The sequence below is a fragment of the Adiantum capillus-veneris genome, chromosome 3, assembly GCF_014529385.1.
Source record: "Adiantum capillus-veneris isolate H3 chromosome 3, ASM1452938v2, whole genome shotgun sequence".
In the NCBI taxonomy this organism is placed as follows: domain Eukaryota; kingdom Viridiplantae; phylum Streptophyta; class Polypodiopsida; order Polypodiales; family Pteridaceae; genus Adiantum; species Adiantum capillus-veneris.
In genome coordinates, this window is record NC_140933.1 from 87860912 (window position 1) to 87874777 (window position 13866).

Sequence of the window (13866 nt, forward strand, 5' to 3'; positions counted from 1 at the left end):
TTTTTTTGTTTTTTGTTTTTTTTTTGTAAACAAAAATTATTTCCAATCATTATTAGTTGGCCAAAAATGAACCAAAATTAGCGTAGCCTCCCTTATATACATACTCTTATTTGGTATTGGATGGTGATGGTATGGCTCATGATTATGCCAACTAAGAGTTTGTAAGGCTCTGAAAAACTTGTTTTAAAGAAGAAGAAAGGAAATAAAAAAGGAAAAAAGAAAAAATTTGATAAGAATAATATACAAATGATAATCCTACCGCATTTTCCCCCCTTCCTAGAGTGTGTCGTCCCCTGAACATGTGTTAGAGTGCATGGGAACAAAGAATGTGTCCATGCATAGTGGTATAATGTGGCTCTATTATGATGATTGAAGATATGCCTGGGGAAACAAAATGTTGTGCGAGAGAGAGGTGCTGAAAAATATGTTCAGTGGTTGCTGGTGGCGAGGTTGCATTGAAGCTCCGTGGTCCGAACAGTAGTAATTAGAGAAGACGCACCTTGTGTTTGATAGTGACCTGCAGAAATTTTGATGCTGCTGGTTGTTTTGTTGGTTGGGTTTGCTCTGGTTGCCACTGAAATTGCTTGCTTGTGGATTCACTAGAAGAGGCATCGTGTGAGCGAGTTTGTTTTGGTTTCCATACCCACTTGACATTGTTGGGTGGCCGAGGGTGTTGTTGCATTAGCCTAGTTTGTCTGACAAAAGCCGTAGGTAATTTTTCGAGGTCTAATTTGTGTGTAGGTAATGTAGGTGGACTTGTACTATTTTGTTGTTTTGGTATCCCCAATTTCTTAGGACTGGTTTGCATGATTGATTTGTTGTGGAATATCGTTGAGCTAGTATATGTGGCGATGGTAGAGGTTCCCATACATAGTCTGTTGTACAAATTGCGTGGTGAAAGATTGGCCCTCTTGTTTGAGCAGTAAAGTATTGTCCTGCCAGTTGACATGGCTTGATAAGTGCGCATCCATGACACGTCCAAAATAACTGCTTCGTTAAGATGCTGATCGTCGACCACATGAAACTGATGTGAATAAACTATACCATCAATGGTGAATGGTAAATTTATGTGGCTCAGACTGTCCATATTGCCTTTGTTTGCTACTTTGAACCCCATAGTGTTTTGGCATCAGAGGCTTCCGTATGATTTTTCTAAAAGTGGAGTAGTTAATCACGTTATCTCTGGCCGCATCTGCAAGTTGTAAATTAATGCGTAGATCCATTCCTCCTAACCATGTAGCTGTTGTTTGTATGGATGCTATCAGAGCAGTATCAATAGCCTCGTTCTCTTGTGTTGTCCTCTAAAGGTTTGCATGCTATTTGCACTTTCATATTCTAATTTTGGCTTCCTGCTGTGCCTGTTTCCAACTATCTTGTACCTGTCTTCTATGTTGAGATGCTATGTGTAGTGTTGCGAGTTTGTTTGGTGTAAGCAAAAGAAGATATTTCTTTAATCTGTAGCCACTCGTCCAATTAGGCATCTCCTCTCCTGCTATTGTTGCAAGCTTGATGGCGCCACTTTGTGATATGTCATGTATTACAAAAGGCCCCATCTCTCGCTTTTCGAGTTTTTTGGAGTGTTGTTTGAGAGTACACATTAGAATGTAATCTCCTTTTGGGAACTCCTTGCCGATCACATGTTGATCATGGAAAGCCTTCATTTGTTTTTTCTGAGCATATATCCCAGCTATTGCTCTACGTCAGGTGTCATCTAATTGTTACAGGGTGTCTAGTCTCTCCGATAGCTCATGGCCCGTCCATCCATAATTGTGTTGCCACTCGTAGAGTTTTGATTATGAATTCCAATGGTAGGATCGCATTAATCCTGAATACCAGGTTAAAAGAAGTCGTGCCGATCGAAGTTTTAAAAGCTACTCTATAAGCCCATAAGGCAGTGTGTAGCTTTTGATCCCAATCATTTCTTCAGTCTCACTGACTATTTTGGTGAGTACGATGCATAAGATTTTGTTGGTACTCCCTGCTTGCCCGTTTGTAAGGTTTCCAGTTTCTGAAACCTTAAAGGTTGTATAAAGCTTAATCAAATTGATATGATTATTGAAAAAACAATGTAGATTGTCCAACCATGGCAAATATTGGTATTTTTGGAATCTTAAGCACAGCAAACCCCGGGCTAGAAATTTTCAGAATTGAATTCCGATAAAAACTGGCATAGTTATGACCCCTGGAAGTTTACCCTGTGAATTGAGTAAAATAGGTAAAATTGAAGGGTTGCAGTAATCATTTAAGCATAGACTTTATTAAAGGTCTCCCAGATATTTACAAGATATTTACCAATTAAGAAAAAATAGGTCAAATTATAGAAAAATTGACATTTTAAAAGCTGGCAGGTAATGGGAGCGTCATCACTGACCTGCCAGGGACTCATTTAGCAGCAGGGGGCGTTTTTTGACTTGCTGGGAACTGCTTGAACTGCAAGCAGTCCCCAACAAGTCGGTGAGAGCTTATGAATGCCAGAAAACTATAAATAGGACCCTAGCTTCACATTTTACACAGACTCGGAGCCTTGATACTCTCACTGCTTTTTTCAGCCGGTGAGAGCTTATGAATGCCAGGAAAACTATAAATAGGACCCCTAGCTTCACATTTTACACAGACTCGGAGCCTTGATACTCTCTCTCTCATCTAGAGAGAACACTATGCAGAAATCATTAGAGATTAATCTCTAATTGATTAACCTAAACGGTAATTAGTCTAATCTTTCATCATTAGCAAGGTTAGATTAAGCTATTTTGTTAATAAATAAAAGATTAGGACTATGTATACTCATAAAATCTCTCTTAATTAATTAATCTCTGCTGATTATTATAATTAAACTTAGTAATACTCAGCTAATTAATTATCCTTTCATATTAGGGCTGAAATTAGCCAAAATAACCATGAATTAGTGGTAAATATATTAATTAAGATTAGATTAAGTTGAAGTAATTATCAGAGATGCATTAGACAATTATTAATCTAGAAAAATTATCCTATAATTTTCTGAATAGTTTTCCTAATTAGTTAGGCATAATTACTCTATTTTATGAGTAATTTAAATAGGGGAAATTAGTAAATGGATTTCAAATGATGTGATATATTTATCAGTGGTTAATTAGGTGTTAAGGAACCCATGATAATTAGGAGAATCTCAAAAAATTAATCTAGCTAATTACTTTAGCAGAAATACTCTGTTTTTTGAAAAATTTAAATAGGGGAAATTAGTAAATGGATTTCAAATATCATGATATATTTATCAGTGGTTAACTAGGTGTTAAGGAACCCGTGATAATTAGGATAAGCTCAGATAATTAATCTAGCTAATTATTTTAGCAGAAATACTTTGTTTTTTGAGCAATTTAAATAGGGGAAATTAATAAATTGATTTCAATTACCATGATATTGTGGTGTGTGGTCGTTGAGGTAGAGTCCAACCACCTAGTGTGGACAGACATGTGATGGTTGTAACTGCTTGATGGTTATAATATAAGGAGCTGCTCTCGGATGCAGGGAGCAAGCCTAGTTTGGTCTTATTTCCGTGTACACCACATTGGTGGAGACGGTGGGCAGAGCCCTAGGTAGTTAGGAAGTTTTCTTGGTGACCAATTTCTCTTGCGCTTCAGGTAGCTATGGCCAATTACGTCTATGAGCCTGGGTAGGATTTCCTTGCTCTGTTCTTGCCATCAACATGAACATGTTGTCTGCAATCGCAGTTGTAGCCCCAGCTCAGCTGATACCTGCATTATTGCTGCCATGCTGCTTACCTCCTGCTTCACCATAATGAACAATCTTCACAAACCCCTTCTTTCACCTTCACCTTCGTCGTCTTCTTCCTCTGCCTCTGCCATCCACAGCCATAGCCAGAACTCGTACAGCCTCAACACCCAGCTCGTCAATGACAACCTCTCTTCCTTCTTCGAGAAGGTTGACTCCATATCCTTCAACACCGAAGCTCTCCGCCAAGCTTTCCATGTCCTGGAGCAGGAGCAGTCCAAATAATCCCCCAATAACTCCATCGCCCTCAGCTCCAAAATGCAGGCAGATATGGACAGCATCCTATCACAGGCCCGATCCATCAAACTTAACCTTGATTCTCTCAATAAAGACAACATGAATAACAGAACGTTGCCCGGCTGCCATGAAAACAGCTCCGTTGATAGGGTTAGGGTCTTTGTAACCAATGGTTTGAGGCGCAAGTTGAAGGGCTTCATGGATGACTTTTCTGCATTGTAGAAGAAGGTGAGAGATGATCATAGGGATGATGTGCGTAGGCAGGTTTTTGCACTCACATGGCAAATTGCGAACGAAGAAGTGGTTGAGATGATAGAGGCAGGTGAAATAGAGAATTTCTTGCGCAAAGCCATCGAAGAGCAAGGGAAAGGTGGGCAGGTCAAGCTTGAAGCAACTGTACATCAGATAGAGGAAAGGAATGCATCGGTGAGGCATTTAGAAGAGAGTCTTTTGGCTCTGCATCAGATCTTTCTTGCCATGGCTGCTGCACATCCAGAAAGGGAGGGATGTGATAGTGATGGTAATGCAGCATCAGAGTGTGCGCCAGATGAGGAGAAATTCAATCTTAAAGCTGGACTAATTTTTCCTACTGCTCCTCTCTGCAAAGGAGGGGCTAGTTGGTTATCATGCCTTGTTTTTCATCAATGTTTCGTACAACAATGTATTGTCAAAGTCCGCTATGTGTCCCACTCTCTTGGGATATTATGTTGTCTTGGTTTGCGGATGGTTTTCAATTGTTCTTGTTTTCAACATGCTCGAATCGTCAAGAGTTGCTGCAGCTTTGTTGCAGAGGTGCCCAACCTTCTAGTCTTGCTGTTCATGAAGCAGTGCTACAGTCATGAAGCTCAAGCTTTCATTATGTGTTTAGTGATAGTCTTTTCATCTTTAGTTCATGTCGCAATTTAGTTTTTGTTGAATGACCATTATCATCACACCAAACTCCTTCGAGAAGGGATGTATGTCGCAAAAAATATATTTTGTTACAGGAAATTAGCAAATAGGTTCAAATTGAATTGAGTTATTTATTAGAGGTTCATTAGATGTTTGAAAAACTGTGATAATTATGCGAATCTCAGATAATTAGTTTAACTAATTATCTTACTAAAATTACGTTGTTTTTAGGGATAAATTGAAGGGGGAAATTAGTAAATCATGTGCAATAATTACATGCTATTTATCAGAGCTGTATCATAGGGTAAAGAAGCGGTGATAATTATGACAAGGTGACAAAAGTAGTAAAGATATTTATCTAAGTCAAATTACACTACTTCTAGCAAAAAACTAAAGAGGGAAATTAGTAAATCATGTTGTATTATAGGGTAAAGAGGCCGTGATAATTATGCCAAGGATAGAAAAGTAGTATAGATATTTATCTAAGTCAAATTACACTATTTTTATCTAAAAACTAAAGAGGAAAATTAGTAAATCATGCTATATGATTACATGCTATTTATCAAAGCTATAATATAGGGTAAAGAGGCTGTGATAATTATGTCAAGGTTAGAAAAGTAGTATGGATATTTATCTAAGTTAAATTACACTATTTTTTGCTAAAAACTAAAGAGGGAAATTAGTAAATCATGCTATATGATTACATGCTATTTATCAAAGCTGTATTATAGGGTAAAGAGGCCGTGATAATTATGCCAAGGTTAGAAAAGTAGTATAGATATTTATCTAAGTCAAATTACACTATTCTTAGCTAAAAACTAAGGAGGGAAATTAGTAAATCATACTATATGATTACATGCTATTTATCAGATCTATATTATAGGGTAAATAGGCCGTGATAATTATGTCAAGGTTAGAAAAGTAGTATAGATATTTATTTAAGTCAGATTATACTATTTCTAGCTAAAAACTAAAGAGGGAAATTAGTAAATCTTGCTATATGATTACATGCTATTTATCTGAGCTATATTATAGGGTATAGAGACCGTGATAATTATGCCAAGGATAGAAAAGTAGTATAGATATTTATATAAGTCAAATTATTCTAATTTTAGCTGAAAATTGAAGATGGAAATTATATTAAGTTAGAAAATAATAAGATAATTACCAGAGGTCAAAAATATCCTTATCTACTTGTGGTAATTATACCATAGTTAATTAGTGAGGTTAAAAAATTATAATTGACCAAAAGTCCTATTTTTAGCGAATGATTAATTAAAATAAATAGACTTTGTGGTCAAAAGTTTTTAGGAAAATTATAGTAATTGTAAACCTATGATATCAAGTTGAGGAAATGAAATCTTTGAGAGAAATTAAATACAATAAATATTAAGCCCAAAATAAGTAGATTATTAGCTTAAAAGTCGATGGGAAAATTAGGGAAAAAGATATAGAAAATTTTAATAAAATTAGGAGAGCTTAGAAAACCCTTAGGGAAGCGGTGGAAAAAGTTATCATACCTATATAGACAAATAAGAAATTACTAGGTCAAGAATTTACCAATTAAGACTATAAATTTAACCTTGGATGGGTTACGGTTGAATACAAAGGTTAAGTCTAGATTTTGAACTATTTACATAATGATTAGACGTCCTTTTTATAAGGATAAGAAGTTATGATACCAAAAGAGGACCCGAGCAAATCCTACATCTGATGATAAGGACGTAGCTCCAAAACGAACTAGAGCGTCGCACGACGACGAAGCCGGGCCTAGTAGTAGGCCTACGGAGGAGAGTCTTCAAGCACCAGCGCAGCAGCAGATGGCCAATCAATCCCAGGTGGGTGTTCCATTATTCAATTAAGTCTTTAATTAGTTTAAGTTCTTTTATAAGTTAGCATTGCATATGTAAGAAGGATAAATTGGATGAAAACGGAAGGTAACTTCCAACGTGCATTTGTTTATAATGTAGGAAAGAATTGTTTGGATTAAAACTGGTTGAAATAAGAAAGATATGATTGATCATCCTTAAGACAGCTTGTCTCAAGACACTTCCAACTCTTTAATATAAATTGATGATAATGATTGGCTTTCTAGCCACGGATAAGTTGGTTACCCCTATGAACGATGAGTTTCTACTCCGTGTCATGTCTTCATGTTTCTACATAAGTTAGGATACTGTTTTTTATCCTAGGGGAGGCGCCCGGTTGTATGGGCAACTCGTTTGGTGTATGGGCACCCGGAACCTTGGGTGGGTGTTTATCCACTCCGGATTTGAATAAGGAATGGGTGCCGTTTTTCACCCTTAGGTGGTCTTGAGACAAGAAGAGTACTGGTCATGGTTATTATGGACAATGTTTTGATTGACAATACCCTGTCTTAAGTTTAAAGATGTTTGTTTTCTAAAAGAATGCTTTCAATGCTGTCTTCAAGGAATTACTGTGATGGAACGTTAAAAGAAACCATTATTTTAAATGTTTAAAACAATGTGATAGTAAGATAAATGAATCATGTGTGAGTGCGGGGGTGGCAAGTGGGGATTGACTAAGGTTGTCAATCATGGATGGGTGGACCTGATTAGTCAGGTAACTATCCATCCCTGCGCACTAAAACGTTTAGAAAACTTCCTCACTTGGAAGAGGAGTCCACCAACAGCTGTGCCCTCACATATGCTAGAGGGAAAAAAGCGTTGGTTGAGGATACCTTAGCCCAATTGTGGCAGTTATAGGGCCGAAATAGTTTTTTTGGAATTTGAAAAGGTTGTCCCATTTCCACTGCGAGACAGGAATAGGTCTTCTTCTAAGGCTATAGACCCAAGCCATTGTCAATGGTAAGGGTCTATTCCTTGGATTTATTTTGTTTAGAGACTCTAATTTTTATCAGACCTAGAGACCTGTCAAGGATTCCATCCCGATCTCGATATAGGAGGGATGGGGACCTCACATGTGGTATCAGAGCCAGGTTTCAAAGCCTGGGTTAGTTTGAAAAAAAAAAATCGTACTGTTTGAAGATGTAAAAAGAAATATATATATATATATATATATAAATTTGGTTAGCTAACCAAAGGCTTATGCATCAATAATTCAGGAAGATCCTGTGATTGAATATCGCAAATTCCAAGTCTTTGAGCTTATTTATGAGAGTGCTTGTCGTTCTCCAAACTATTTTTTTTCGACGAAGCGTGATGGAGCTACTGATGAAGGCTCACACTCCTCATTCGACTCGGATAGATAAAGGCTGGGAGCTTGAATGGAGCAATGAAGGCGGGACATATTACATCAATGCTTGGAAGCTGGGATGTCTTACCACGGATTTAAAGAAACTACGCTGGGCTGAGGAACTGAGAGTGGTTCAGTTGTACTACTTCTTGGGTACAAACTCGAGTCTCACTGTTCCTACCTACCCAGGAGGCACGGGAAAACCCCTGAACGAATGGGTATGGGATAGAGTGGTGGAGATAATTCCATATCAAAGAATCAGAACTTTTTCTCAGAATACCCCTAAGAATTTGGACCTTATAATTTACTTTCCGATTTCCAATGAGTATAAGAACTATTATACCAATCAATTAGAAGATTGTAGAAATCTGACTACAAACACCCATCGTTTGTATTACCATATTCCAAATCAGCCAGCTATGCGGATCCTTTAAAGGCCGCAAAAATTTACAACAAGCTAGGATGAGATACCTAAGGCTCTTTTGTAAGGCTATCCTTGTAAAAATTCACCTTATAAATAAAGAACCAAGTCTTTTGAATTGAATATCTTGATCTTGTGTCTCTTCTGAAGTTAAATCCTAGCCGTGTCATAAGTCTTTAAATTGTCAGTCCATCGATCTTACAAAACCATGTAGATACCTGCTTCTGTTCTTTATATCGTGTTTGTTTCTTCTCAAACAAGCACAACCCCCTAACTTCAAAGGTAAAGGGGTCAACGTGGAATGAGATGCAAAGGTATGGATCAAGCCATGAGGCATACATCAATACAGGATGCCTTCTCAAGGCTAACCCTCTTGCAGCTGAAGGAACCAACTCTACAAAGAACTATAATGGATTTAGTAACTTTAGGGGAAGAGCCAGGGAAAATTCCAACCAAGGATATCAACAACGTGGAGTAGCTGCAGTAGTAAACTAAGAACAAATCTTCCCAAACGTTAGGTGCTATGGGTGCAATCAAATGGGACACTATAGAAATAATTGTCAAGAAAAACAAAACCCTCGAATTACTACTAGAGCCATTCCTCAAAATCAAGGAGATAATCTAAGAGGAGGTAGAAATGGAGGATGAGGTAAAGGAAGGGTAAGAGGATCCAGATTTTATGCAATCATAGGAGAACCAATCCTATGAATAAAAAAGATAAAAGAGCCACTCGCTTGGCCATAGTTAGCAATCTTAAAGCTTATAAACCACTATAAATCAATAATGTAAAAACTTGCGTTACTTATATATTATAAGGGTATACATGATTTTCTTCTCCAAAATTACTTAATGAATCTAAAGTATTCAATCAATAAATTAAGGGTACATCTAGCAAATGATAAAGAGGTTCTCGTTAGGAAGGGAAAATTCGAATCTTAGAAATGAGATAGTTATCAAGAAGCCAACTCACATTCTTGTGCACACGATAACCTTCCTTAGAAAATGACCTAGATATGAAAGTATTAAGGTACGAGACTAATAGGAAGCCCAAAAGATTTCTTGGTATGATACTTCTTAAAAACCCTTTACATATTGTTGGTCAACCAGGTTAGAGCACAGAGGAGGTACCTCTGGTGCAATGGTGGAAGCTTGTGCCGAACGCAGATTGCTCAGAATGGCAAGAACACACCGAGCGCGTTCAGATTGGCAAAGCTAAAATACATGATATTTGTCAAACGCTGATTGCTCTGAATGGTCAGTTAGACCGAGCGTGTTCATGTTGACAAGGTGGATATATGGATCTTTTATGGAATTGATTTAACCTGGTTTTTGAGATGATACGAATGGTTTGTAAAGGTTTTTAAGATGGGCTCAACACTAAGAGTTTCTCGAGGAAAAATTGGCTAGCAAGTAACTCCAACCAGAAACCGGAAAGAACTCTTAGAGTAATCAGTAACATTTGGTAAAGTGGAAAGGTTATCCCTTCGAAGATGCCACTTGGGGGGGATGAATTTCTCTTCTCAAAGATTTTCCCAATTTCGGTTGAGACGAGGACATCTCAAATTCTTAAGTTGGGATAATTGTAAGGTTTCCAGTTTCTAAAACCTTAAAGGTTGTATAAAGCTTAATCAAACTGATATGATTATTGAAAAAGCAATGTAGATTGTCCGACCATGGAAAATATTGGTATTTTTGGAATCTTAAGCACAGCAAACCCCGGGCTAGAAATTTTCAGAATGAATTCCGATAAAAACTGGCATAGTTATGACCCCTGGAAGTTTACACTGTGAATTGAGTAAAATAAGTAAAATTGAAGGGTTGTAGTAATCATTTAAGCATAGACTTTATTAAAGGTCTCCTAGATATTTACAAGATATTTACCAATTAAGCAAAAATAGATCAAATTATAGCAAAATTGACATTTTAAAAGCTGGCAGGTAATGGGAGGGTCATCACTGACCTGCCAGGGACTCATTTAGCAGCAGGGGGCGTTTTTTGACTTGCTGGGGACTGCTTGAACTGCAAGCAGTCCCCAGCAAGTTCGTGAGAGCTTATGAATGCCAGAAAACTATAAATAGGACCCTAGCTTCACATTTTACACAGACTCGAAGCCTTGATACTCTCACAGCTTTTTTCAGCCGGTGAAAGCTTATGAATGCCAGAAAATTATAAATAGGACCCCTAGCTTCACATTTTACACAGACTCGGAGCCTTGATACTCTCTCTCTCTCATCTAGAGAGAACACTATGCAAAAATCATTAGAGATTAATCTCTAATTGATTAACCTAAACGGTAATTAGTCTAATCTTTCTTCATTAGCAAGGTTAGATTAAGCTATTTTGTTAATAAATAAAAGATTAGAACTATGTATACTCATAAAATCTCTCTTAATTAATTAATCTCTGCTGATTATTATAATTAAGCTCAGTAATACTCAGCTAATTAATTATCCTTTCATATTAGGGCTGAAATTAGCCAAAATAACCATGAATTAGTGGTAAATATATTAATTAAGATTAGATTAAGTTGAAGTAATTATCAGAGATTCATTAGATAGTTATTAATCTAGGAAAATTATCCTATAATTTTTTGAATAGTTTTCCTAATTAGTTAGGCCTAATTACTCTATTTTATGAGCAATTTAAATAGGGGAAATTAGTAAATGGATTTCAAATGATGTGATATATTTATCAGTGGTTAACTAAGTGTTAAGGAACCCATGATAATTAGGAGACGCTCAGAAAATTAATCAAGCTAATTACTTTAGCAGAAATACTCTGTTTTTTGAGAAATTTAAATAGGGGAAATTAGTAAATGGATTTCAAATGTCATCATATATTTATCAGTGGTTAACTAGGTGTTAAAAAACCAGTGATAATTAGGATAAGCTCAGATAATTTATCTAGCTAATTACTTTAGAAGAAATACTCTGTTTTCTGAGTAATTTAAATAGGAGAAATTAGTAAATTGATTTCAAATACCATGATATATTTATTAGTGGTTAATTAGGTGTTAAAACACCCATGATAATTAGGATAAGCTCAGACAAATAAGGTAGCTAATTACTTTAGTAGAAATACTCTGTTATTTGAGCAATTTAAATAGGGAAAATTAGTAAATTGATTTTAAATATCATGATATATTTATCAGTGATTATTTAGATGTTAAAAAACTCGTGATAATTAGGAAAATCTCAGAAAATTAATCTAGCTAATTACTTTAGTAGAAATACTCTGTTTTTTGAGAAATTTAAATAGGAGAAATTAGTAAATTGATTTTAAATACCATGATATATTTATTAGTGGTTAATTAGGTGTTACAAAACTCATGATAATTAGGAGAAGCTCAGATAACCAATGTAGCTAATTACTTTAGAAGAAATACTCTGTTTTTCTATAATTTAAATAGGGGAAATTAGTAAATTGATTTCAAATGCCATGATATATTTATCAATGGTTAATTAGGTGTTAAGAAACCCGTGAAAATTAGGAGAAGCTCAGAAAATTAATCTAGCTAATTACTTTAACAAAAATACTCTGTTTTTTGAGTAATTTAAATAGAGGAAACTAGCAAATGAGTTCAAATTGAATTGAGTTATTTATTAGAGGTTATTTAGATGTTAGAAAAATTGTGATAATTATGCGATCTCAGATAATTAGTTTAGCTAATTATCTTACTGAAATTACGTTGTTTTTAGGGATAAATTAAAGGGGGAAATTAGTAAATCATGTGCAATAATTACATGCTATTTATCAAAGCTGTATTCTAGGATAAAGAGGTAGTAATAATTATGACAAGGTGAGAAAAGTAGTATAGATATTTATCTAAGTCAAATTACACTATTTCTAGCAAAAAAGTAAAGAGGGAAATTAGTAAATCATGCTATATGATTACATGTTATTTATCAAAGCTGTATTATAGGATAAAAAGGCCGTGATAATTATGCCAAGGTTAGAAAAGTAGTATAGATTTTTATCTAAGTCAAATTACACTATTTTTAGCTAAAAACTAAAGAGAGAAATTAGTAAACCATGCTATATGATTACATGCTATTTATCAAAGCTATATTATAGGGTAAAGAGGTCGTGATAATTATGCCAAGGTTAGAAAAGTAGTATAGATATTTATCTAAGTCAAATTACACTATTTTTAGCTAAAAACTAAAGAGGGAAATTAGTAAATCATGCTATATGATTACATGTTATTTATCAAAGCTGTATTATAGGGTAAAGAGGCCGTGATAATTATTACAAGGTAGAAAAGTAGTATAGATATTTATCTAAGTCAAATTCCACTATTTTTAGCTAAAAACTAAAGAGGAAAATTAGTAAATCATGCTATATGATTACATGCTATTTATCAGAGCTATATTATAGGGTAAATAGGCCGTGATAATTATGTCAAGGTTAGACAAGTAATATGGATATTTATCTAAGTCAAATTACACTATTTCTAGCTAAAAACTAAAGAGGGAAATTAGTAAATCATGCTATATGATTACATGCTATTTATCAAAGCTATATTATAGGGTAAAGAGGCCGTGATAATTATGCCAACGTTAGAAAAGTAGTATAGATATTTATCTAAGTCAAATTACACTATTTCTAGCTAAAGGCTAAGGAGGGAAACTAGTAAATCATGCTATATGATTACATGCTATTTATCAAATCTATATTATAGGGTAAAGAGGCCGTGATAATTATGCCAACGTTAGAAAAGAAGTATAGATATTTATCTAAGTCAAATTACACTATTTTTAGCTAAAGGCTAAGGAGGGAAACTAGTAAATCATGCTATATGATTACATGCTATTTATCAAAGCTATACTATAGGGTAAAAAGTCCGTGATAATTATGCCAAGGTTAGAAAAGTAGTATAGATATTTATCTAAGTCACATTATACTATTTCTAGCTAAAAACTAAAGAGGGAAATTAGTAAATCTTGCTATATGATTACATGCTATTTATCTGAGCTATATTATAGTGTATAGAGACCGTGATAATTATGCCAAGGATAGAAAAGTAGTATAGATATTTATATAAGTCAAATTATTCTAATTTTAGCTGAAAATTGAAGATGGAAATTATATTAAGTTAGAAAATAATAAGATAATTACCAGAGGTCAAAAATATCCTTATCTACTTGTGGTAATTATACCATAGTTAATTAGTGAGGTTAAAAAATTATAATTGACCAAAAGTCCTATTTTTAGCGAATGATTAATTAAAATAAATAGACTTTGTGGTCAAAAGTTTTTAGGAAAATTATAGTAATTGTAAACCTATGATATCAAGTTGAGGAAATGAAATCTTTGAGAGAAATTAAATA

General features: G+C 35.0%; 1 pseudogene; it reads left to right on the plus strand.

Moving 5' to 3' along the window:
- The first annotated feature begins 3642 nt into the window (after nt 1-3642).
- LOC147461261 (uncharacterized) lies at nt 3643-4214 on the plus strand (annotated as a pseudogene).
- The last annotated feature ends 9652 nt before the right edge of the window (nt 4215-13866 follow it).